This window comes from Buteo buteo, chromosome 4, assembly GCF_964188355.1.
Source record: "Buteo buteo chromosome 4, bButBut1.hap1.1, whole genome shotgun sequence".
NCBI lineage: Eukaryota > Metazoa > Chordata > Aves > Accipitriformes > Accipitridae > Buteo > Buteo buteo.
Genome location: NC_134174.1, coordinates 31,133,961 through 31,161,639, shown reverse-complemented (window position 1 = coordinate 31,161,639; position 27,679 = coordinate 31,133,961).

Sequence of the window (27,679 nt, the reverse complement as noted above, 5' to 3'; positions counted from 1 at the left end):
AGTTGATAAATGTCAAATTCATACAAATAAAAATAAACAGGCAACTATTTAAAACACCTTTACATCTAGTGAAGAAAAACCAGTACTGTAATTAAAAGAATAACAGGGAATTATACTGTGATTCAGCAACGTACATGGAAGGTTATCCAGCTTGAAGCCAGTGGTCTTCACAAGACCACGTTACTGTGACTGAAATCAAGTATAAATCTATATTCTGCTGAGTAAGGTCGTACACGCATAGTTTGTACCACATTTATTACTTTCTATCACTCTCTAGAGAGGTGCAGTGGTTATCCAGATGTATTTTGAAAACTTCGGAAAATCCATAGTCCAACCAAGGCAATAATATCCCATTTTTTTCAGTCGTTCACTGTTGATTACAGGCTACTGTTCCTAACATCCTGCACTTGCTATAATATAAAGTTAAATTATAGTGTTACAAATGTTTTTTCAACCTTGAGATTTGTTCAGAATGTTTCCTCATTCCTCTAGAGAACACAAAGTGGCTGCTAGTAATGTTAACATCAATTTTAATTTCCTCTTTACCTATGTATATTTTATTAAAATTCAGAGATTGTCCTCTTATTTATACCTTTTACAAAGTGATGCTTTTTCTCTTAAGTGATGCTTAGCATCATAAGATCCCTGAAGGTTTAAGGATTTGTGTTTAGAAGGCATTTAACCCTAGAACTTTTAGTTTTGCAAGTAATTTCAAGCCACATTATGTCTAACTTCTATTCTTTTAAATACAGTAGAATGTTTTTTCTCATTTTTTCCACTCCTGTTTGCACTTCACACCATACAGTGAAATAGGCTACAAGCAAAGATACATGTAGGTAAATTTGAAGATTTTCCCCCACCTGAATCTTCCCCTTTAAATAACCATTTTCTTCACCTATTTATTATGAATAAGAAATTTTGAAGTCTTCTCTTCCAAATATATTGTGCCTGCAACTGAGTTTACTGTGGTAACATATTTGCTTGGTTTGTATCTTTAACAAAGTATTGGTTGCTTTGCCACTTACATTAAGTTCTTTTTGAGACTGCCTGTGCTTTCAGTCTGGTTGCTGTACATCACCTAGCCTGACTTTCTCTGTACCCAAAATGATCACTGATGAACAGCCATTCGTCTTTGTCATTAGAAGTATCAAGCCAAAAATTCAGATCAAATATTATGTTAGTACAAGAGTTTCCAAGAATCCAAAAGTTATAAAACAAACAATAGTAAGATCCAAGCTAACTTACACCTTCGCTTATTGGCCTAACTTTTTATTAAAATACTTCTAAATCCTTGGATACACTCTTTCAAATTCACACACAATGAATCAACTCTGAACATCCCCCAAAATCTGTTGATTTTGTAGTTTTGAAATATATGAATCTAGAGTTTAATTTTCCTAATTGAATATTTAAAATCTTCCAGTGCCAGTATGTACTCTTGAAAAAACATTTAATATACCATCTCGAACTTAATTCAATTTTTTCATAAGCTGCTTTCCCTTCAACCTTTGACATCTATCAAAAATATTTTCATTGCACCTCATCACCACCCTCTTCATTCATACTACAAATACCTGGAATAAATACTACAACACACAGCAATTGACTTCAGAGGGTCCTGGGTTTCCTCTGACTTTTCACATTATTTCTGTATGCTGAGATTATTAATGGTGGTTCAAGTATTCATTTACAAAATCTGCATTTCAGCTCCAAAAGGGAACAGAGTTGCGCCCTTCCTCTTTAAAAGTCATTGCACTGCCAACAAACTTCGTAAGTATTCAAGACTCCCTTCCCTAGAGCACTATGCTACTAATAGTAGTTATACTGCAGGAGCATGCAAAATGTCCAGGGAGCTTTCAAAACGTGTAGTACAAAAAGTCTTCCTTATTGAAAATAAGCTGGAAGTCAGAAAGATATGAGACAGGGGGGAGAAAACACAGTATTTATTTTGGAGGTTGAGCACTCAGCATTTAAAATCTAGGCAGGAGGAAGAATCACTACCTCAAGCTGCTAAAAGAAATGGGACATAAAAGCAGATGAGCAATGGCATTATTTTAAAGAGCCCAGGGTGGTGTCTGATAGTGGCTATGAGCGGAGGCTTAGGGAAAGTATTTAAGAATAGGGCTGATGTAGGATGATACAGCCCCTGTTGCATACAAACTCCCAAGTGCAGCAGGGAAAGTCCTTGTTTTGATCCCTAAAAGAAGCTGTGAGCACATACAATGAACTTGTCATTAGTGTGCAGTTAATTAGCATTACTATCATATTTGTATTGTCTTACCACTGAGCTATCTCATTATGGATCCCATTGTGCTACCCCCATGCAAAAACTGAGCAAACAGAAAACTTTCTTCCCCAAAAGCTTACAAGCCAAGTAAAAACGAAACTCAAATCAAGCAAAGGCAAGTGGGAAGCAATGGGCCAGTCTCGGTCGGGATCCTGTCAAGTCCTCCATAGGCATGTCAGAAATACAGAAGACTATGACTTTCTTCCCTAAAGAAAATAAGGTGGCTTGTTCCCAATAACGGTTGTTGTGGTTTAACCCCAGCCAGCAACTAAGCACCATGCAGCCGCTCACTCACTGCCCCCCCCACCCAGTGGGATGGAGGAGAAAATTGGGAAAAGAAGTAAAACTCGTGGGTTGAGATAAGAACGGTTTAATAGAATAGAAAAGAAGAAACTAATAACGATAATGATAACACTAATAAAATGACAACAGCAATAATGAAAGGATTGGAATGTACAAATGATGCACAGTGCAATTGCTCACCACCCGCCGATCGACACCCAGCCAGTCCCCGAGCGGCGATTCCCCGCCCCCATTGCCCCCACTTTATACACTAGATGTGACGTCCCATGGTATGGCATACCCCGTTGGCCAATTTGGGTCAGGTGCCCTGGCTCTGTCCTGTGCCAACTTCTTGTGCCCCTCCAGCTTTCTCGCTGGCTGGGCATGAGAAGCTGAAAAATCCTTGACTTTATACTAAACACTACTTAGCAACAACTGAAAACATCAGTGTGTTATCAACATTCTTCTCATACTGAACTCAAAACATAGCACTGTACCAACTACTAGGAAGACAATTAACTCTATCCCAGCTGAAACCAGGACAATGGTGAAGGTGGCACATTCAGCTAAAAAGACCTGGCAAAATAAAACATGGGAGAACAAACTTGCCATGGAGGAGTCCACTGTGGCTGTGGTGGGTTGACCCTGGTTGGATGCCAGGTGCCCACCAAAGCCGCTCTATCACTCCCCCTCCTCAGCTGGGGGGGAAGAAAATATAACAAAAGGCTCGTGGGTCAAGATAAGGACAGTTTAATACAGTGATAGCAAAGGTCGCGCGTGCGAAAGCAAAGGAAAAAACAAATGATGTTATTCTCTACTTCCCATCAGCAGGCGATGTCTAGCCACTTCTCGGGAAGCAGGGCTTCAGTACGTGTAGTGGTTGCTCCGGAAGACAAAATGCCCCCCCTCTGTCTCCCTTTACTTAGCTTTTATATCTGAGCTGACATCATATGGTATGGAATATCTGTTTGGTTAGTTTAGGTCAGCTGTCCTGATTGTGTCCCCTCCCAAGATCTTGCCCTGCCCCAGCCTGCCATTGAGGGGAGGGCAAAAATGTTGGGGAGACAGCCTTGATGCTGTGCCAGCACTGCTCAGCAGTAGCCAAAACACTGGTGTGCTATCAACACCTTTCTAGCTACCGATGCAGGGCACAGTGCTATGAGGGCTGCTGTGGGGAGTATTAACTCCATCTCAGCCAGACCCAATACAGTGGCCACAAGATTTCCATCCAGGCTGTTCTGGGATGTGAGGACATGCCACAGCACACCAGCAGTGAGGAAAGATAGCGAAGTGGGAAAGAAAGATCATGATTAGGAAAAAATGAGGTTTTACTGAGATTAGATCAGGGAGGAGGTAGGAACTTGTTGGCAATGTTGGGCTCAGCATCAAAGAAAAGCCAAGGGAAGCCAGTCCTGAGTGGGAGCAGGTGATGGGCTAAGTGAAAGGACTTGGCAGTGGAAAAATCAGTAACAGGGCATGATGAAGGCCAAATCGAGCTAACATCCCTGCCCTCGAGTGAAGCAGGTGAAGCTGGACTGCAGGTCAACTGAAGAGGTGACAGCAAAGAGATGAGATGGGTCATCAGCACGGCGAGAGGAAATCACCAACAGCATGGGAGTGTATGACGAGAAAGGACATGAGACTCTTGACAGGAGGAACATGCACACATCGTAACATGAAACAAACTGCATTGACCCTTCCGCCAAAATTCAGTGTTATCAGACCATTTCAAACTGTGTACATTTGGTAGTATCGGGTCATGACCTTCCTGCCATGGACTTCAGTAGCTTCTGAATTAATTTTTGGACTAGCCAGTGTGAAAGGTAGCAGCATTATAGTATATTTTTGTTTACGGTTTTCCCATTTCTCTTTCAAGCTGAATTAACCATAATTTAAGCTGACACTTTCCTCCTAGAGGAGGTTTTAGACTTTCAAAATTGTATAAAATCAGTGAAAGCAGGAGGTCACAATGGCACAGGTTAGAGATCTCTGGAGAGCTCTGGGGCAGGTAAAAGGTGCGCATACTAGTTATAGCTTTGGCAAAGTAAATACCTTGAAGCTGTAATGAGGTTATGTCAGATGAAAAAAAGTCATTCAAAAGAATCTTTTCTACCACCTTAACTGCTGTAGTGAAAATTAAAATAATAAATCATTCTTTGACAGGAAGCAATTTTAAAAAGCAGTTTTAGATTTGGACTCCGACGACCATCATGAGGTTTTTTGCACACCTTTCACAACGCAATTTAGTAGAATGACACTTCATATAAACAACAGAAAAATTAAGGGGTTTGATGTGTGCTAGTTTCAATCCAGAAGAAGAGATCAGCGTGGTTACTAAGATTTTAAAATAGATTAGCTTGTCTATTTCTGCTGAATTAACTACAAAATCAGAAGCACTTTCCATCATAAACACACCTCTGTGGACTAGCTGGAAAATGAAACCTACAGATAGTTTGAAATGTACCCAATTAAATACAGATAGCCTGATTAGTAACCAGGAAACCAAAGCACTACCCAATTTGCAGCTATTATAACTAAGTGCATTACAGATGCTCTTATTTACATATCAGTACAATACTAATAAACTTGGCTCGCAGCTTCCATACTGCATTATGAGACACCAAACAAAAGAAAATGCCAAACCTTGGCATGGTCATATGTTCCCTGGCAAATGATTCATACTGGGGTTTTTTTCCTAACCTATTTCCAGACAGCAAGCCAATTTTTGAAAGACTTCAGAAAACAGCATCTATAGGCCCTTGTAAAAAGGTGGCTTTAGTTTCAGGAAAAACCTGCACTGACAGAAAGAAACCTCTTTCTCAAACTGTAGACAGCAATCTCATGAATATAGGCAAGTTATTGCATTTCTGTGTATCATTGGTTTACAAAAGTTGTTCTGCAATATTTGCAGATAGGCATGTCCCTAGTCTGCAGCAAATGCAAAATATTCAGCTTCACTTATGCCAAGAATTTGTTTAGTTTACATTAAGTGATCATAGTATATGACAGTGGTCAACTGCTACAGTTCATCTCACCAGTGCTAAGTAGATGATGCACCTGACCAGATTTGTAGGATCCAGATACTATGGTATGGAAGAAAAGACTGTGAGAATCAAACAACCCAAACCAGCCGTGGTAGCCAGCCATGTTGGGCAAGAACATGTCTAGTCTCATTCAAGAGACAACAGTATGTATGTCCAATTAGAATGTTTAGATGTTGGTTTCATCTAAAGTTTTAACATACACTTTAACAGCAAACATGAAGTCCAGTGCAGAGCCCAGACCCTGCTGAAGGATGTCATGTAGCCAGTAAAGGGGGAAAAGAGGCTTTTAAATCTCACTGAAGCAGAAAGTTGTTTTGTGACCAGTCCTGCTGTAGTAAAGATGTGTTTTAATTTGTATGGAGGGGAAAGCACTTCTATTCTGATAAGATGCAGCCTTTCTCTACTTAAAGGGCCAATAGAGATAAGAGATTAAACCTGTCAAGACCCTTGAGGACTCAAAAAGTTGAGACTGGTTATAAAATGGAGATATTCCACCAAGAGGAAAAGAAGCAAGCACAAAGACCAATGCCTTATAGCCTCTGTGTCCAGGGAATAACACTTAGCTGAATCAGGGGGTGGAAAGTGTCTCTTCTGATACAGCTTTCCAATGGGAAAAGCAAGCATGTTTGATTTTTTTTTTAATCTCTTCACTTTCTGGATGTCATGAATAAGTGCGCATATTTTCAGTCCATCAAAGCCTCAAACCCCGCGTAGCACAAATCTGTTAATTAGATAACAACAAGGCCACCTCCAACCAAGCACTCAAGCAAACCTGTAAGCCAGACCCTTGTAGAGCCCTTGGCTGCCCGACAGCAGTGGCAGCGTTACTCATAGCCAGCAATGGAGCTGGTGCTCAACTCAGCTGGGGGGGCTGGAGGAAGAAGATGCTCCCCAGGAGCAACACCAGTGTCTTCCAGAGAACACTGGAGCTGGATGGGGTGCCGTAAGATTGGGGTATTGCTTGGGCCCCAAAGGTGAGTGCCCCGTCACACAGGATCAACATCTCAAGCCAACTGAAAAGAGCTTTTTGAACTGATCTTTATCTGAGAGCAGGGGGGTGTGCCTTTTTAAGTGACCCTTTCTTTGCACAAAAATTCCCAGCAAGGAGGGAGAGAAATTGTAAGGAGGAGCACAGAGCCAAGCAAGGCAAGATTGTGTGGCTACACGAAGAAAAGCTGGCCAAGAAGCAGAGCTTGCTGCAATCCCAAAAGCCACCGAGGTGACTGGACCCACATCTGGAAGCAGTGACTGACCTGCAAGGACACCATGGATAGGGGAAGACTTGGGTATTAATCCTTCATTTTATTCTGTCTTGTCTAATCTTGTGTTTAAAAAAAGCTATTTATTCTAAAGAGTAATCTAATGAAACATGGCTTTTAAAGTTAAAGAGCCTTTTAAGTCTTCTCTGAATGGCTAAGAGTAAGGTGTACTACCTCTCATCTTAAGTACATCTGCCTCAAAGGTTTGGCCGATAAGGGGCCTGTCACAAATCCTAAAGTACAATCTAATACAAAATTTGGGAGGGAAAAAAAAACAACCCTTATTCATTGGGCTCCCATGATCTTACATTCCTTACCCTCGGCTACAACAGTTTCAGGACATTTCACTTCATAAGCAGTCTTAATACGTTCCATTTAAAGTCTCTAACTCATTGGTTTTATTCCACCATGAGTAAGGAAACATTTACGTAAACCTTATAAAACTGTCAGCAACATCAGCTCTTCTTTTACCTCAAACATTTAAAAAGTTTATGGGTTGTAGTTTTCTGCATATTATAAGTAGAGTTAAAGATTTACTACTGTTATAGTTTGTGATATTGCCTAATAGCCCTTAGCCAGTTTGATACAGTAACTAATAGCCATAAAATCTGAGTTACATCACAGGAAAAAAACTCTACACTCAACACATGGAGAGTCACAAGTTTGAAAATAATGCAGAAGTGAATAAAGCAGCAGCAGGAGAGAAAACCTGCAAATCCCTTTGTTATAACAGGGACAAAAGGAGCGATGACATTATTTCACACACTCTTTACATACAGTGCCTTATAACACTATCACAAAAAGACCCACCATTTTCCAGTGTTTTAAAAACTGGTTGCAGTTGTTTCAGTAATATGGTGAAATAACCAAAAGTAGAAAACACACACAAAATACACACTCTGGCACAAACACATAACCATGTATTTGGCGCGTGCTGCTGCATACTTATTCATCCATTTGGACATGCAACTACACTCACACACACTTGCAGCCTCATACATGTGAATTGTGCAAAGGATTCGGGGACACACCATTATTCCGTGCCCTTCATTTCTTTGAAGTTTATAGGCCACATTCATGCATAAGGTCTGGTTGTTTTGTTCCACTCTAGTGACGCAAAGCAATTGTAAACCTTGCTCAACTGCTCAGCTAAATTGGATTTACTGCACCTTTGAATCTCCAGAGCATGGGAAAGCATCTGGAGCCTACCAGTTAGCCTGGCCTTGTGCTTCCCATAAAAGCAGTATGTGCACCAAAGATGATCTGCTTACAGTGTATGTTGTGTTCCTGCCATCACTCTTCTCTCTCAGGCTGCCTTTATTAAAATGCCTTTGCATTCTCTGGGCAATATTTTACTCATCATACAAGTGAAATCTTTTGTCTCCTTTTTGCTTCATCTAGAAATCTTTCTGTTTATGATAAATAATATTTGTGAACTGATAGACAAATCCATGGCTATGAGTACTCAGTGAAATACTCTGGTGTACTACCTGGTAGCTCTTTAAATTATTACAATTATACTACGACTCTGAGCAGAACTACCTTGGGGGAACTTGCTTTTTCAATGAGAATCAAATAGCAACTGCTAAAGCTGAGTGGTACCTGTGAACTTCAGTTAATATATTTCACTTGAAATTCACTGTTTGCAATAGTTTAGTCCAGCTGAAACCAGAAGAAGGAAAAAGGCTTCAGTATTTAGGAGGGGAATATCCCATGCCATTTTTCCCTTGTTCTTTTCTGTAAGACAATTCCTTGTGCACATGCCCTTAAGGTGCAGAAGATCCATGTTCTTGCTGAGCATTGGATAAAGATAGCAGTGGAGTAGCATGCCCAGGTCCTGAATTGTTAGCACAAGTCCTCAAAGGCACAATGCCAAGAGAGACACATGTACAAGAAACTCCCTTATGCCCCTGCAGTTCACATCGATACAAAAGTTGACAAGCTTGAATCACAGGCCAGGATGATATGATCAATTTTAGAGTGTACCCCAGCAGTACTCAAAATCTTTGTGCAGCAGCATCAATACATTTTGCTGCCATATTATTTCAAACCCATTTTTGATAGATTTGTCTCTTGAGGGCCTTTTAATAGACAGTTTTCATTCAATAAACATTTCTCCTACTCCCTGTGAAGATCAACTATGTGCAGTAAGAGCACTACATAAAATACAACATGCCAGGAAGAGAGAGAAGTTGAAGCTTTGAATGAGGGCTGCCACATTCTATCAGCCTTCTCTAGACGGTAACATTTCATGTTTAAGGTGTGAAGCATTCTCAGTAACACCACTTCAGTGCTTTTTTACAAAATTAAACTACTACTACTCCTCATTTCAGTACTGAGCTGTAGCTGCCCAGCCCTCTTCAGTATTTAGCTCTTCTATCTACACAGTCAAGAGTCCCCCCCACTAAGAAATTACACCACTTAAAATGTCATCAGTCTCTACTACTTTATACTCAACATTAAAAATAAAGTTAAGAATTGGCACTGAGATACGATGTTTATCCACAGCAGCTTACAGGTGAGGATTGGAACAATAACTCAAGAGAGAAAAAGTCCTTATACTTTAATTGAGAGCTTCATTGCTAGACCAGAAGAGGATGTTCAATGACAGTGTAAACAACCTCACTGCTTATACATTCAGATGAAGAAATACAGAGGCAGCTGCGGAAAAGGACAAGGTGAGCCGAATGGCAGAGTGATCTTGCAATCTAAAGTAACGGTCCTTGAAAAGGCCCACTTCTGAGAGCTTAAATAGCAAAGCACTCAAGTCATTTTTATCTTTTTTTTTTTTAAACCATCCACACCTCTTCAAGCACAGCGCACGTTATGAGAAGAAAGAAGGGTGTCAAGACTTCAGAGAATTATAGAGACTAGGCCTACATGATAAACGGAGAATGCTTGGAAAAAACTTGATCTGCATTAAAAATAATTACAGAAATATTTGAGATTATTACATCTTGCCTTCCAAACCAGACACCTGTGATAACCTAAGCAGTCACTTGCCACGTAAAGAAAGGAGCTGTGTGCACAGCCCTGTAATGATATTGGCACTACAACTAAGAATGTTCCCTCCAGGTAAGAGACTCACTCTTTCTCTGCCTGTCTCCTTCTCATCTAGAGAAGCAAGTTACTACTAATAGCACTGAAGAATCATTCAAATAATTTTATTTAACTTCACGATGCATTGTTTTAGCAGAGTAGCAATACGCAGCACTTCATTTAATACTGTTAGATTTTGAGCATTTGCATTGGCTTTTAACCATCTGACATATTGTGCTTCCAAATATTTATTGGTTTTGTTTAGCATCTTTCCCTTTCTAGCCACCAAAAAACCTCTGAATAGATCATCTTACCAGCTCTGCTGCCCCTGCGAACCAGAGAATGCAGCTTCCTCCAGGTCAGGTCATGTGGCTCCCATTCAGCATTTTGAAATAATGAGCTATCCAATCAAAAAGGTACCTTTGAGTGATGAATAGATGGTATAAAAGAAGTCAGCACCTGTACAGAAGAAAAATTAGATTTGCTGCAATGAAAACCCTCACTTTTTACTACTTCTTTAGAAAAATTAAAACCAATAAAAGCAAAGTAGAAAGAAGAGTATCATGACTCTTCTGGATCTGCTTCAAATGTATAACAACACATCACATTTGGTTCAGGCTTGCTCTGGATCATTTATATAGCATCCTCAGCAACTCCCATACCAGGCAGAATAAATATTTACACATAACACACACTGGCATATATAAGCTTCTAGATATATATCAGCCATAATGTTAACTTAAAAGCAAATTTTTATTTTATTACTTTATGCATCAAAATACAATATTTTCTGGGGAAATAAAAGGCTCTGTCTTTGCTTTGGCACTCTGCAGCTGCATTCAATAGGAACATTATAATTGACAGAGAATGCATTTAAATATCCAGGGACAGGCATTATTTTTGGAGACATCAAGTAGTTGGATTCATTGCAGATCAAGCTGAGCCAGCTACAGAGCATAAGACAAGACTCTCATCTATCCTCAACAGACTGAGGAATATCTTCAGGAATAGAAAGGACTTGTAATAGCATTCAGGCACAAGGAATGTGTTTAGAATCAAATGCTATCATACACCTTTCTAATGGGCTTTGTACCCTCCTATTATCACATACACTGAAGCATAAAGTGATCAAGCTAATTATTTTTCTTGCTTTACATGGTCCTATACTTTATACTGCTTTTTACAAGAATTGTTCAGAGATTATAATCAGTACTTTGTGTACAATCACACCTTCCCAAATGTTCCTGCAGTCTGTTCAATCAACTTAAGCTTTACTTCTGTTCTGCCCAACAGCCTCAACTGAATAATCAGCACTGATTTCTCAACATCCTTGATGTAGTTCAAACATATTGGTCCCATCACCTCTGAGGCTTTTCTCAGAAATAAATAACTCCAGTCTTGTACATGCATTAATGTCTATGCACTTTCATACCATATGCTGTGTAAGCTTCCCTAAGCCAAAAAATCAATGTATTGTATTTATAATAAAAAGTAAAAATTAAAGTCAACATTTGGACAGACTTTCTTCCTCTAGGTCCTAGGTACAATGTAAAGGGTAGATACACTGCTACAATTACATTTCCAGTTCAAACCCACATATATATCATCCTTTGCCTGTTCCCTATATGTAATCAGTGGGTACTCAGACACTTAAAATTCACAGCTCATATTTCCAAAAGCTTCAGTATGTCCAGAAAGAATTCAGCTCAAACTATCACTTTTCTATTAATGGCATAATGAGGACCTAACATCAGTATGGTCATCATTATGAATCTTACAAACGTGAATTTTTACAAACACAAACCTTTGGAGATGCAAATTCTCACACAAGAAGATATCCTATTGAAATGTATACAAAATACCAGTATATGCATTTGGAAATCTCATCATATATAATACATCTTGGTCAGATATTATGGTTAGGACATCACATCAGATGAGCAGAATCCTCTTGGTACCACAACATACTTTTACATAACTCAATTAAAATACCAAAGTTGCTGTATTTCCACAGGCAGCTGTAATTTAAATTAGTGCCTCAATTAAAATACAGAGTCTTTCACTTAGAAGAATTTGCTGGAGTTTATTTGTTATAGGCCACAGCAGTGAGTGCCACAAGCCTTTGTCCTGTTAGCGCTCTGTGATAATTGGTGTGGACCCAAACAATTGCCAATTTGTTATCTTACAAGTGGATAAAGTTTATTAATCTAATACTACAGAATGCTCAATAAAGGAAAGATGATGACACTAACTGGGAGCACAAGGGAGCTGGGGGGCAGGGGGAGAGGGGTAGAGATCAGGACAGAAGTTTGACAGAAAACTCTGAAAGGAGAAAAGAAACTGTTTTGGAAGTCCAGGGAGGATTTAAGAGGCTAAAATGTAGTAATTTCATTCAACATCCAGTACTTTGTTCCTAATGACCTGTCCATATTGTCATGCAATGAGGGTAACACATGGGAAAGAAAAAAAAAAAAAAAAAATCAACTTTGAAGAGTTCAAAACTTTCCATGGAGGATGAGACGAAGCTTCTGCAGGTTTCCACTGATGTTGGGCAAGTGTGTGCTTGGTCTCTGGCCAGACTTGAGGACACACGGGCAGTTCCCATTGCACCTCACAGCTAACAGCCTTTTCCTCTTGGACTTACAAGCACCCTTTCTTTGCAGAACCAGTCTGAATCATGTCCTGCTTCAAACCTACCAGCAAAGGGCTGTTGTAACAGAAAGCAATCCAAGATTAGGTTGCTCACTCCTCACCTCATTCATTCCAAATTCAGGCAGCAGCACTGCTCTTCAAGGATTTATTTGCTCATGACCATGTATGTATCAGATACCTGAATATCTAAAATGAGAACAGTTCAAAACAAATCCTGAGCTCAAACTGACAGCAAAAGCCTGCCCAGTGGTTGTATGCATTGGAAAATTGCTTTTCACAATAAGCACCACAAATTTTAAAAGATGACCATCTCTGACACTTGACTTGCTCTCTTCATTCTGTTTTCTATGACAAAAGGAAGAGATTTTTGAAATTCTCACTTTATTCAAGAAGTTCCCCTGAAGTCACCAAGGTGCTTCCAATACATCACAGCTGCAGAATTGTATTATGCAGCTTTGAAAAAACGTGGAAAGCAGTAGGATATTTAAGAATTCAGCAGAAACAAAGATATATGTTTTTCAGCAGGCAAGTGAAGGGACATGCAAAAAGCAGAAGTGTTATGGTCAATCTAATACCATATGACAACTTCACAGTGATTTGTAATATTTTGAGTTCAGCCAAAGAGCTGAATACTCTTTTTTTTTTTTTTAATGTATTTTAGGTGATGATAGTTTTCTTACTGAAATGGAGCACGTACTCCTTTATATTCCCCTAAATCCTTTCTTACCACCTGCCATTTCCACAGCACGTATACAATCCTTTTTTGATTACAAGTAATCAGCCCTGCTGATATCCATCGGCAGCTTCATTTTCCTTTCCCCCCAGCCTGCATTAAGGCCTAAGCAGTTTCTAGTATCACTCAGCTCCTTCCACAAACCGCAACATCTTACCAAAAGCAGTCAAGACTTTTTGGACGTTCCACTACCCAACCAGTGACACAGAAACAACCCTATCCCAGGAATGCGGTAGGGCTTCAGGACAGAGCACACGAGGCTCCCATGCCAGCCAACACAAGCAACTGGAAAGTGAAGTGTAGAAAACGGGCAGTTTTGTCTTAATAAGAGAATGCCAACAGCTTATAACTGCAGTAAGGAACTTGTCAGCTGGTAGATACACATCTCTGCAGTTGGACAATCCCCATATCGGAGAACATAATTTACAAAGTGCTGCTGGGTTTCTTAATTGCCTATTTTTAAAATAATAATTCTATTTGAGTTGTTGTAACCTTGCTATCTCATTGCTTCATGTGTGTGTTTTGTTTACACAAGTCACATGCACCAAGTTCCCAAGAATCTACAGCATTTGATATATTATTTGCACTTGGAGGTAAATTCAGCTCCATTACACCCATCTGACTTTTCTGAAGGGTTGAGTGGTGATAAAGATGAAAAATTTGGGAGCTAATATAGTCAGAATAACTTAAATTCTCCCCTTTTAAGCTCACTGCTGCATGGGCAGAAGCTTAGGAACACAGATTTAGTTACAGCTTAAAAAAAAAATAAAAGAAATAAAAGATTTAACAGGTTCATAAGAGTCTTGTGAAAACTAACATTCCATTTACATTTTCCAAACAACAAATGAACAGAATTAGGGGATATCATCTCGTGATGTTTGCAGCCTGCCTTGAGCTCTGCACTGCCAGAGGTGCTGCAGCAGTAGCCTCACCTCAGATAACTTGTTTTGTTAAGTTTAGTTGGCATCCACAACTGTTGCAGACTTTACTGTGCACAAGTTGTCTTTCCAAAATGCTGCGCTAGCCTCGTTGTTCATTGAAATCTGATGCAAATTCTCTGATTCCCAGACAGGTAGGCAAAAAAAAAAAAAAAAAAATATCCCACAAGGTGAACTTGTACTATCTCTGTCAAAGCACACTGGAAAGATTTATGCCAGCTGTATGCATGCTCATTCTCCACCAACAGACGGATGAAGCTGGCCTGCCACTTCCACTTTAACCAGCTAAAGCTGTCGTGGCAGATAACCAAAATGAAGGTAAATTGATTTTCCTCCTAGTTTTGCAGTCATATGGTGGCCCAGGTCATCTGCTCCCAGAAGCTTCACTGGTTACAGGCTTCATAATCTGTATTTGTGTATTCACAGTAAAATAATTAGATGGGAAAGGAATGCTTTTCAGGCACAATCAGATCATGATTTCCATCAAAACATAGCAATAAAAAAAAAAAAAACCCAAAACCAAAAAAAAACAAAAAACAAAACAAAACAAAAAAAAAACAAACAAAAAAAACCACAAAAAACCAACCACATCTAGTTCAGTTTCATTCCCTGTGTCATGATGGGGACAAACCCCTCAAGAAGGAAGCTTCAGTTGGCCATGTCCAGGACAAACACTTTTGCTTTCATTCAATTAACATGAAATGTCACTGATTTCAGTGATGAAGCATCTGATGTCCTTCCCATGTCTTCATTATTAAAAGGTCACATAAGCTTCTTGTTAGCATACATTACCTCTTTTACCTCAAACTTAAACCCGAGATTTTGAGGAACAAAAACACCTCTTTCCTGTTATTTCAACTTTCATTTTACCCTTTTATATAGGAAGTGATATAGAGCAGCAAATCACTATAATTGCATCTGCTACTGTTGCATTTTTCTGCTTCTTTGAAGCTGATTTCAGCATTTTTTGATGGCACAGGGTATAACATTTTATTGACCAACAAAGAAACATCCTGAAATACATTTCCATCTCCCTCATATTGATTTAAGTCAAGCCTGGCAATCATTTAAAATCAAACATTTTACAGTCTGCCAGAACAACCTGAAACACACAAGAAAAAAATTGTTTTGTGCACAAGTGGATGCATGAAAGGCTTGAACACCCCAAAACAACAAGCAGGGCCCTTTTACTCCAAACTTAATAAACAGGGTCTCATGTCCAAAGCATCAAATCTCTGCACCCTGTCAAAGCACACAGACAAGTAAAAGGCTAGAAAACAAACCTTAGAGTAAAAGATATGAGGAGATCAATCAATTTAATTTATCAAATGAAAGGTTAAGTGATGGCTTGATCACAGCCTCTTGCTATCTACAAAAAAAAAAGAAAAAGAAAAAGAAAAAGACATTCCTTTAATCCAGCATTCAAAAGTATACAAGATTCAGGATAGCTCAACAAACCAAATCTAGAAATAAAGGCCAGCTTTTAAATGGCTGGGCAATTGCCAACTAGAACAAGATGCCATGGGGTGAGAGGTGAATTCTCTGCAACTGGGGTGGTCTCCAAAGAAGAAACACTCTTTTGTCAGTGGCTTTTTAACTTTTTCGATTTGTGGAGTCCTGAAAAATTTCAGGAGAAGATGCAAGCCTCCCTACAGATAGCAGAAGGCTGCTGACAATTAACAATATATTTGCTTTTTTTGTTACCTTTCTTTGGTAACTAGATGTAATATTAGGACCTACAAATGGTGCACAGACCACTGGTCTTATTCAATAGCATTTAATTCAGAAAAGCTTAGGTGACATAAGCACCCACACTATCAGATCACAAATAGTCTTTTACTATCTTACAGTCCTGCATTAATAGGAGCTGCTAGAATAGCAAGATGACACAACCCATGTCTCCAGAGACAAACCAGCCTCCAGAGATAATAAATACTTCAAAGGTCCTTTGGAGAGACCAGCAGTTGCAGAGTTACAAAGATGATGATGCAGCAGGAGAAACCAGAGAGCAGAGAGTACAGACTCCCAACAGAAGGTCCCCAAATCTGGAAAAAAGTGGTAATACCTACTAAGATTAGGTACTTGCATATTTTCTCACTTATGTAAATGCTTTTCCCTGCTTGATTTGTACCTTCTATGATCTACTCCCACTCCTGCTTTTACTGAATGGTAAAGAATACACTAGGAAAAGATCATGCATTGAAATTTCTGTCATTCTTGTAAGTGAAGCCACAAAGAAAAACATCTTGCATGTTAATCATTTCTGAAGCCTCGTAATTGTTTTCCAATGAAAGCTGATGATGGCGTGATAGCTCTCTGAAGACATATATTCAGCAAAATGACTTTCCTATTGTCTTATGCATAAACTATAAGCCTGACGAACAGCCCCATACTCCAGGAACTATTTTCCACACTACAACTGAAAGCTTATAACATACAAAAAGTGAAGTTTATATCATACAAAGCTCTAAGCATCACATAAGCACACACAAAGCTACATGTTAAAGGGCAAAGCCTGCTTCCTCCTTCAACATCTTCTGCCCAGAACTGTTCAGTCCATACTAAGGAGGACAGGGTTTAGCTCATTTCCACAGGCATCACATGCATCCAACCTGCAAAGGGCTAGTATTGACTATATGAAGATATTTGGTATTTATATGACAGCATTTTACAGTAACAATTGTGTTCATGTAGAAACCATTTCTACGCTGAAGAGTTTCATCAAAAATGTGTTATTTTCTCCAACAGACATAACAGACTTTGATTCTTACACACAAAATCAAAGCAAGTATCTAAGAGTTTACTTTAATACAGGAAAGGTTGCACAGAGTAGTAACAATTAATATCATAATACATTGTTACTTTAATTGCTGAATGACATAGCTTTAGTTGCTTATGACATCAACTGTTGTAAGATGACGTTTGTGAAGTAAAGATATGCCACCAAATAGCTTGAAAAGTTCATTTTTAAGCTATACTGCAACTCTTTTCTTAAAAATAACACGTGTAATTCTTCTTTAAAGTTAACCAGCAGAATAAGGCGCATTAAGCAGAAGGCACACTAACAAGGTAGAGGGTACGAAACATATACGTGGATTGGATAGTTTTTACCTCTAAAGTTTCAAGTGTGAGGGTTTGGTTCATTTAGAGGAGCAGCTCTTCTGTGAGATTTCTGCTCTTATTGCCTTGCTTCTGTTAAGACATAAGGATTCTCAGTGTGATAATAAACTATCAGGGCTCACTTGTTAGGTGCATGTCTAACCTCAGTAGTAGTAAAGACTATCAAATATACTCTCTGATGCTTTCACCACAAAAGCATAAAATATTTCCTACAATAGCTTCACAGAGCTGTTTAAAAGCACAGACCTGATTCAAGAACAAGTCTTATTTTTATCTTGCAGCCTGCACCTCTGAACTGAGGTCTGCAGAAGAGGCTGTAGCACTGATTGGAGGGTTCCCCTGGGAGGGGAACAAGGTACCAGGGACCTGAAAGGGGCCACTAGGTAGCAGATCCCATGCAGAAGAAGGGACTGCAGGCCGGTAGCGCTCTACCATGTTACTTGGGTAGAGCTCCCAAAGGAGATTTTTCTCCTGGCTAGCAGCTGGATCCGAGCGTAGCACAAGCAAGCTGCTCAGGGCCTGCCTACAACACCTACCTGGACATCAGGTTGTAGCAACAGCTACAAAATAAAGGTTCAGCAGAGACCTCATCTGCAGGAGCAGCTGATGGCGATGGCCTCCTCATCTTTGCCTTGACTCCTAGGGTACTGTTTCTCAAACCACCCAAGGCTAAATGATTGCCAATACATGTGCGTCAGCAAATTGTTATTAATGACTGTAGCATGCAGGGGTGTTGATTCCATGGTGCCAGATGGTGCTTTGAAAATGGTGCTGACTCACAGAAGAAAGGGGAATAATGAGATACTAAGCTACTAATAATTTAGCTTGACTCTAAATCCCAGAGTGCCATTGTCTTCCAGAAAATATCCCATAACAACCATTAAGTAAAGAACCAGCCAGCATATAGCTGAGCAGCAGAAAAATGCATCATGACTAACTAATGTTTTATGTTTTTATATCAAAGGGATATTTCTTGTAACAGATGTGGGGAGAAAGGAAGCAACATTCACCCTCCTTTTGGGAAAGCCCACAAACACAGGCAGATCTGGGCTGGGTTACTTGTGGCATTTTTGTGGTATTTTGCAGTATTTGTGGTAATGCAGGTCTCTTCCTCTCTCCACCACAGCCACAGAGGCATCCACACAGATGCTCAAATTGTGTTTGATTTTAGCAGCCTCTGAACAAATCACCAGGTGCTGGTGTACCCAAACCGTGGTTTTGTTGGGGTTTTTTAATCAGATTGCAATCCCATGGGCATTTTCACGGGTTTAACTTTGAAGGGCAACTTGGGATATGCTACTGTTTTGCAAACAGACTTTCACGGAACTAAAATACATTTTCCAAGCCAGTCCTCTTCTGCAGCGTCCATTTCATTCAAACACACTGAAAGTTTTGCTGGGAAGGTTTTGGCTGGATGAACCTAGGTCATAACCTAATCATACTTGTAACTTTGTTGGGCATTCTTACAGATATCTACTTTAAATTTTAAACATTTAAATAATACATCCTGCACAAGCAGGTGCATTGGCAGCGTTAGGATTTTTCCACTCTCTACAAGTCATCTGACTGGCTGCAGTGCCAACGATGATCTTGTTTTTCTGAAGTTAGAGGGAACCCGGTAACACATTCCTAGGACTAGCTGTGAAATTAAGTTCAGTTTCTGCAGCATGAGTAGCTTTTTTTCTTCCAGCAGCTTTCAAAACCCCAGGAATGACACTGTTTTCTATGTAAAACTGTGTCCAATTTAAATGACTGATTTATTACAATTAATGCAAATGGCTTAAAACAGATTTAAAAGACTATTAAGTGTCTACTAAGTGCTAAGTCAAATGTAGTAATTATTTGAAGACAATCTAATTATTTTGACATGCAAATAAAAGTTTGTGAACATATAGACTCAGGAAATTTAAAATCATCTTCCAGATACAACCAAGTACTTAATGATATTCCAGAGCAGCCTTTTCAGTTTGAGAAAAATTAAACTATTTAGAACTAAATAGATTTCTGTTTAAATCCCAATTTCACTTTCTGATGGACTATATTATCAAAGAAATTGCTCACATTAACAATAAAGGAAGCATTTAGAGCAGAGAAGTACTCATAGGACAATTAGTAAATGTAATGATAGACTCAGTCTTGTAGAAAGCAGAGGGAATTTTGCCTAAGGATGCCCGGGTTAGACACAAGATATTTGATACAGCTGCCTCCTCTGCTGGTGTAAATCCAGAGAAGTCCCAAAGTCCGCTCACAATCTACTTCTGTATTGCAATTGCTCAAAAGGAAAGCAGAGGGCAGTGAGATGAGTCAAATTTGGCAAAAGTGGAGTTTTCTGATACCTCCACCACTATTCGATGCAGGGAAAGGAGTGAGAGAAAGGCCTCAAAGTGGGCTACTACAGAAATAATGTTCAATGAGGAGGTAGTTTTCTTGACACAGAGAAAATATCAAAGAAATCATGAATGGCTGAGATGACTCTGGACCACTGTGAGGATGGATTTCAGTTAGTCACATTAAGAATGCAGTTAAGTGCCTTGAAAAGTAATGAGCTCCAATCTGTAAAGTCCTCCCAAAACGTCCCAAGTCTAGAAAACCATTACTATGTTATGCAAGAGTAGTCTCTTTTGCAAGGGAAAGCATGCATCACTTGCGAGCAAATTTGAGAATTGTCCACACCGATGTCGTCCTACTCCTTCAGTCAATAGGCACCATCAATAAAATCTTGACAGCAAGGAATGCACAGGAAGGTGGTCAAAGTGCCTTTACCCAGAAGTCTCCCTGGCAAGGAAAAACAAAAATCCATCTAGTTTTAAGAGTGAGCATATACTGACATCAAGTGGTGAAATAAATCTCCCTTCCCTATTCCCTGTAGGGTTTCCCTCCATTTGAAACAGCAGTTTGCAATTTGTGCCATCTCTCTTCATCTCTCTCAAGGTAATGGCCATTTACTGACTACTTTACTCTGCTGAAGGCTTCACAGTTTGCTCTAATCAGGGGAAAAATAAAAATTAAAGGGTGCATTTATGTATTTGCCAGGAGAAATGTGCTCATTCGCATGACAGCTGTCTGTCATAACTCATAACCACAACCGGAGTAATGGATAATGTGCATTTCGCTCACTTAGATAACAATGATTAGCTCTGATCATTAACAACACAATGCATTAGTTAGACATGAGAGTGGCTAATCAATCTGACTCAAACTAGAGATATCAGAGATTTAGGAGCAGATCAAAGTGAAAGCTTCCAGGAAATAATAGCTTTTCCAACACATTTCAATTTACACCATGGGTCCTGAATGGGGGCCATTCATGAGGCTCTTAATTACGTGACAAAGCTATAAAACAAATCTCCAAAGCACCTCCTAAATATGCAGAGGAAGAGTGCCCTTTAATATGTAAACCGGAGCCAATAGTCAAGTCTAAAACAATCCTTAATTGTGAAAGGAATTAAAAACCCAAATTTGTAATAAAAAATACAAACTGTGCATCTCTTCTGCATGCACCAATGCACACCTTCCTCCAGCCTGTACATATCAATATGTACAAACAGACAGCTCTCTGTATATGGATGCACAGTGTTCAGGCTACAAGTTAGGATGCAAATTTCTGGAAAAATAGCCTTGAATCCCAGCATCATTAACACCTTGAACCTCCATTATCAAGATCTGCATCTTGATATCAGAAAGGGATTGCTCCCCTCTGTTTTCCACTAGTGAGGCCAAATCTGGATTACTATGTCCAGATTTGGGCTCTCAACCATGGGAAAGACATTGATGCACTGGACTGAGTCCAGTGGATGGTTACCAAAATGGTCAAGGGCTGCCACAGCACATATGAGGAGAGGCCGAGAGCTGGGTTTGTTTAACCATCAGAAGAGGAAGCTCAGTGGGGAATCTTAATGCTGTCAACCACCACATCAAAAAAAAAGTTCACAGTGAGGGTTGTCAAACTCTGGAACCCTGAGAAATTGTGAAATACCCAGTCCTTGGAGATGCTCAAAACTCAACTGGACAGGCCCTGAGCAACCTGACCTAATTTGGAAGTTGGAGCAAAACTTTGAAGCCAGCCACGCTTGGAGTGGGTTGTTGGGCCAGATGACCTCCAGAGGTCCCTCCCAACAAAAATTATTCTGTGATTCTGTTATCTGGGACACAAATTAGTTTCGGTGATAATTTAACACTTTTGACTACATTGCTACTGCAGGTGTTTCCCTACAGAAAAGAAAAACAGTCTAATGCATAAGTAAATTGACAAACAAACAATCTGAAGATATGCTATTTTAGGTAACGTATGAAAATTATGATTGTAGATCCCCAAACTCTGCAAGATGAGGAAGAAATAGTTAACTGAACTGGAAGAAAATGTATTATACTGAAAATACAGTTCCCTCTCAAATCTAAGTTGCATTGTCTGGTATTTAGTCTGGCTTTGGGGGAGTCTTTTAACTCCCTTTTTTTCCTCTATGCTGACTCTAGAGATATAGATAGAATATGCTAACATCCCTCAGAGCTACATCAAAAATAAGTTTACACAGAATCCACGGTGAAACAAATTAATCTCTGGCACTATCTTCTGTGCGTAATGACAAAAGGGATGAATATAACCCAAGCACATATAATTGCTGCACAGCCGGATGCAGCTCCCTTTTTTGAGTCCCCTATTTCCTGATTTTCTTGCCACCTTCCAGCTGCAGGACTCCTGGTCAGGCTCCAAGTGTTCAATTACTGCATTTTCCCCAGTAATTCCAATTCTATCTTATTTCATGGGTTTTCAAGGTGATGCCCTCTGCACCGTAGGATTTGCCTGGCCTTAATTTCAGCTTTCACACCAAGTTCAGCTAGCAAATTCTTGTTCTCTGCTATCTGTATCACCTCAGCTATGCCGAGTTTCTTATTGCAAAGGAATTGACGTTAAAGACTCTGTTTCAGTGGAAAGGACTGCAAAAGCCACAATTAATGTTGGAGCTATGGACATGCATCGCCTGCTCTTACAATGCATAATTTACCAATAGCTATGCAATTACAATGGAGAGTTTCCTGCTCCAGAGACAAAATGCTTTAACACTGCAGCTACTACTACGGTCTTCGGTATGCATGCTGACTCCTTAATAATGAGTACTTTTCAATGTGCAATTGGTAACGCAAATAATGGCTTAGTTATATGCAGAAAATCTTTTCAGCATAATAAAAATGTTCTGTTGTGTTCCCAGTGTAACAGATGTCCTGTTTAATTGCACTTGAAATGTGAAAATATTTAAAGTTTTGCATAATAATCAAAATAGAAATTTGTATAATAAGCAAAGTAAATGCCATCTTCCAGAAACAGGGGTGGGGGGGTGGGGAGTGGGGAACAAAAAAAAAAACCAACAACACAGTAGAACGTTTTATGTCAGGGTATGAAATGACTTAATTTTTCTTGTGATTATGAACAATAAAATATATTATTTGCTAATACAGGAACCTGCATCTCAGCATTTGTGAAAGAATACAGCAATATATTACGCTGGAATTGCACTTACATGGTTTGTTTCTCAACTCATCCTCACCAGAAAATAATAATTAAAACTACTAATAACTCTTATCAGGATTCTTAGACTGTTTGGATAAACTTTCAAGACAATCAGATTACTTACCCTTCTTATGCAGTTCTGCATTATATACAGGCATACAGCACTGTAGTCATAGAAAATATCATAAAAAGGGAAATCAAAGGACACCTCAATTTTAATCTCAAAATCATTCATTGTTCAATTCATTTCATAAATTCTGATAAGTAGTAGCTATACCAGCCAGAACTCCCTACCGTACCACTTATTTACTCCAAATAGAGCTTCAACCAGAAAACATTTCACTAAAAACTAGTAAAGAAATGCAGCCAGAGTGAATTAAAAGAAAGGCAGTTTCTGTAAGAGGAGTGAACTTCCTTCTTCATAGCAAATAATTTTTTATAATGCAGTTTCTCAACCACATACTCTACAGCTTGAAGTAAGCATATCTTTCTTTCTATTGCAGTGAATTTTTTGAAAACTTGAAGCCTGCAAACCTTATGAAAACTGCTTATTACAACCTATTTACCTTCCTTTTTCACTTACTCAAGACACAGCAGGACACTTCTGTTTTCGTTAACAAAACGACCTTTCATATCTCATCTGAAATTTTTCGCATCCAGTGTCTCAAATACCACAATACTAGGTTATATTTCTCTGTGACACTCAACTACCATCTCTGCGTTCACATGCATTGAGTAAAATACAGATCCCCACTGAAAATTCCTTGTTCATGACACATGGCTTTTAATTTTTCCTACACAATTCGACATAGTGTTTAGCACTGTTTTCTAAACTTCCTTCGCTTCTCCTATCACTGCCAAGACAGACATCCCAGAATTATATATAATGCCCTGACATGCTTTGCTAGCTGAATAATCTTTCTTTGCTTAGCCTAGATCCTCTTTTTGTCAGATAATATGATATTTGTCTACTAAAACTCTAGGATATCAATAATTTCTTAGTACTCCCTTATTAATGGTACCAGCAGAGCCTCAAACATTTTCCTTCAGCATTAAGGAAGAGGCCCATTTCCACCAAGGATAACTAATTGTTGCACGTCTGGTTCAGATACTTCAAAAGACAGGCCACTTTTTACTTGCATTATGTTTGGATCACTTAGACTGAAGACCAAAAAACAAGCTACAGTTTCTATGAGACACTGCAAAACTATCAGCTCCACCGTGTCCACTTATCATCACTGGCTCAGCCACCTCTCTGGCAGGCCACCCAAGAGGATGAGGAAGATCTGGGACCAGGGAGTAGGGCACGGCCAAGCAAGGATGCCATGTGCTCTCCCTTCCAGGCAGGCAAATGGGCTGCCCTTTCTGCAGGGACAGCAAGCAGGTTCCAGCTGGCAGATGAAAAGAGGACATGGAAAGCTGCAGGGCTACACTTCGGCTTTCGTCAGAGGCAGCAATCTGCCATTTTGCAGCTCAGTGCATGAAAACCAAATAGAAATAAAGAAAAGTCTTAACCTGCCAGAGCTGGTATGCGTTGGAGCTTTCTAATGACACATTTCTTTCTTACGTACCTTTGCAAACAGACCTGGAGGCCGCCTCAAGGGAGATTACACTACAGCTGCTACAGCTGCGTTTGTCATCTTGCATACAACGCTGCCAGTGCCTGGACACGGTTTTGATAAAAGCGATCCATTTACAAGGTAGCTACGCTGTCACTACCACTTCTGCTAACTGTCTACCTTTAACCACCTTCCATTCCCAAGAGACAACTGGAATAATCTACATTTAATAGAACAACGGGGAGAGTATGAAGTCTTAAGTCACTACATAGTCATTTAGGGATGAAACTCCTAGGCGTACCACGAGTTAAGTGCATAAATCTCCATACAAAAATAAAAACAGAAAGAATTCTTAAGTCTGCTAGAAGAATCCTGATTCACTTAGCTGAAAAAAGTAGCTTGGACTGGAGGTAAAGTGTGGGGGGGAATGGTTATCACTTTTTTAAAGAAGATATTCTGAAAACTGCCTTTAGGATTGATTAGCTCTTCCTACGTATGGAAGAAAATTGCTGGAAGGAGCTGGAGGAATTATGAAGATTAATAAATTAGACTTGATCAAAGGCTTTCACAGCACAGCACCAAAATTTTGAAGGCAGGCCTTATCAGATTTTTCTCCTCGGGACTTTTTAAAAATGTATGGTTCAAAGCAAGCTTGGGAATCTTCAAATAGTTGGGAACAAATGGGTATTTGAGAAACTACTTACACCAGTCAAGGTGTCAACACTGTTCTCAGTGCCTGAGTACCAGAATCTGGTTACCACCCTTCTTTCAGAGCTTGTAAAGCCACCTCTTTGTGGTTTAAAAAAAAAAAGTGTTCATGGACATATAACACTGCCAAGTGAAAGTTTTTAGCTTAGCTTCTTTGGGGGATGGAATAATTCTTTTTGTGTGTCTCATTGGCCCTGTCTCTATGAAGAAATCCAAAGATGGAGAGCCCACTACTTCTCTGGGTGACCTGTCCCAGGGCTGCCTGGTGAGAAAGATTTTCTAATGTCCAACCCAACCCTTTCAAGGCAGTTTTTGGCCCTTGCTCCTCACTGTGTCTTCTAGTGCCACTGAAGAGAGTCTGGCTCCATTATGTTTGAACCTACTCCTAAAATACCTAGTCACAGGCTGCTGTCCCATTATCCCTCCGGGCACCTCAGAGGAACCTCAGCTACCTTCCTTAAAGACAGATATACAACATCCACCATTTTCCAATCATCACGGATCACACTTATCACCTCACTTTATAGTTGACAGCAACCTTGCAATCACATCAACCTGTTCTTCTAGCAGCCTTAGGAATATGCCATATTCCCCCAGATCTGAAGACATCCAGCTTCTTTATATAGTCCCTAACCTGCTGCTCCCCCCACTGCTGGCAGCCTCTCTCCTTCCCAAAGCTTACTGACGGACACAGCAGTCTGGAATAGGCTTTCCCTGTGAAAACTGAGGTACAAAAAGGGTTGGACTACTACAGCCCTTTACACATCATCTACAATCAGTTCATGTCCCTTCTTCATGTAGGGACAGTTTCCTTGAACTTCCTCTCCCTCTTAGTGTACTTGTAAAATCCCTTCTTGTTGCTTTTTTCGGCCTTCGTTTAGAGCTCCAGCTGGTCTCTGGCCTTTCCAATTTTCTCCCTTAGTGCCTGAGCAGTGCTTTTCCACTCCCCTGTTGCCTATTATTGTTTCCATTTCTTGTATGCTCTCTTTTTTCATTTTAGTTCATAGTGAAGCTCCTCTCTTAGCCAAACCTGCTAGAATTCCCAGTCTTCCTGCAAAACAGTAGATCTCAACCAGTTTTCTTTAAAATTCAGCCATTTCTCCTGGGCACCATTCCCCTTCATTTTGCCTAAAAATTTCCTAGAAAATCTCAAGACTGCTTTCTTGAAAGCCAGGGTCCTACCTCTGCTGCTCACCTTCCCACCCTTCCTTCAAATAGTCAATCCAGTCATCCATCACCTTGTGGTCCCTGCAGATCAAATTACTGTCTAGAGCCATATTCTTCCACCAGGTACTGTCTTCTGCTTGTGACCAGCAGGTCAAGCAGATCATTACCCCTGGTTGCCTCTTTTACATATGCATTAGAAAATTGTCACACACACTCGTGAAGACAACTCTACAGACACTACAAGAAAGCTTCTTCACACCCTACCTTGAAAATGGAAATATGCAGCTTTCCCCCTCACCTCCTCCATCTGCAGCGTTCTTGAGGGAACCTGGATCCAAGAAACACTGTTTAAAAAGCAAAAGCTATTTTGGCATGTAAAAAGTTTAAAAGGCTCCAGTTTCCCCTGTTTTTGAAGCAGCAGGTTGGGCCTTTGAACTGGAACCCTACAGCCATGCGTGAAATGAAAACAGATCAGCGCTACATTAAGCTGCAGATTTCCTTTGCTCCAAGAGGGTTGCAGCCTGGCCCAGTACCTTGCATTGCATTTATCAGACAAAATGCCCCCATTTCAGAACTTTCAGTTCCCTTTACTAAGGCACAACAAAAATAAATCAGTCCTGTATGTTCTGCATTAAATACAAAAAGAGTAGAATTCAAACAGTAGCCAGACTCTGGTTGAGGAAGATTTAGAAGTTTAGGGTTTGTTCCACTTTTTCCTCTTCTCCAAATCCAAATGGACTCCTTCAGATAAGTAACTAGAACTAAATGTATCAGTAATCAAAGGCACTTGGGCTGTTAAATCATATTTCTGATGGATATTACACCTTAAAAAGCAGTTAAACAATTGCACACTAAAAGCCAGTTTGTTTTCTCATTATATAAAGAAAGATGCTGGAAATCTATTGTACCAAATTTCTTTTGTATATCAGAATAGTCTCCAACATTGGTAAAAAAAATTCTGTAGGTTGTCCACAAGGTTATTTGTATGCTATGTAGCAACTTGAACAAATTTGCACTACTGTTCATCCTCCAGAAAGGTAGGTTTAAACACAAATGGTGACAATATTTTTAACTGCAGCAGAGGTTTAATTATGAAGGATTTAAAGTATCATTGGAATAGCAGTTCATAAAGAAAAACATTTTTTAAATGTTAATGGAAAAACTTGACTTTTTTTTACTATAACCAAAAATAACAAGTTAGAGATCATGAAGCACCAGACACCTTTTTTAATTGGCAGTGATCTTGTATAAAGTCTTCATCCTGGTCTACAATAATTGGGCCCAAAGTCCCTTTAAGCTAATACCAGAAATGGTGTTTTTACCGTTTCTTACAAAATATGACACTTTTTTTTTTTCTTACCTGAAGCAGTACTCTGCAGGGGAGT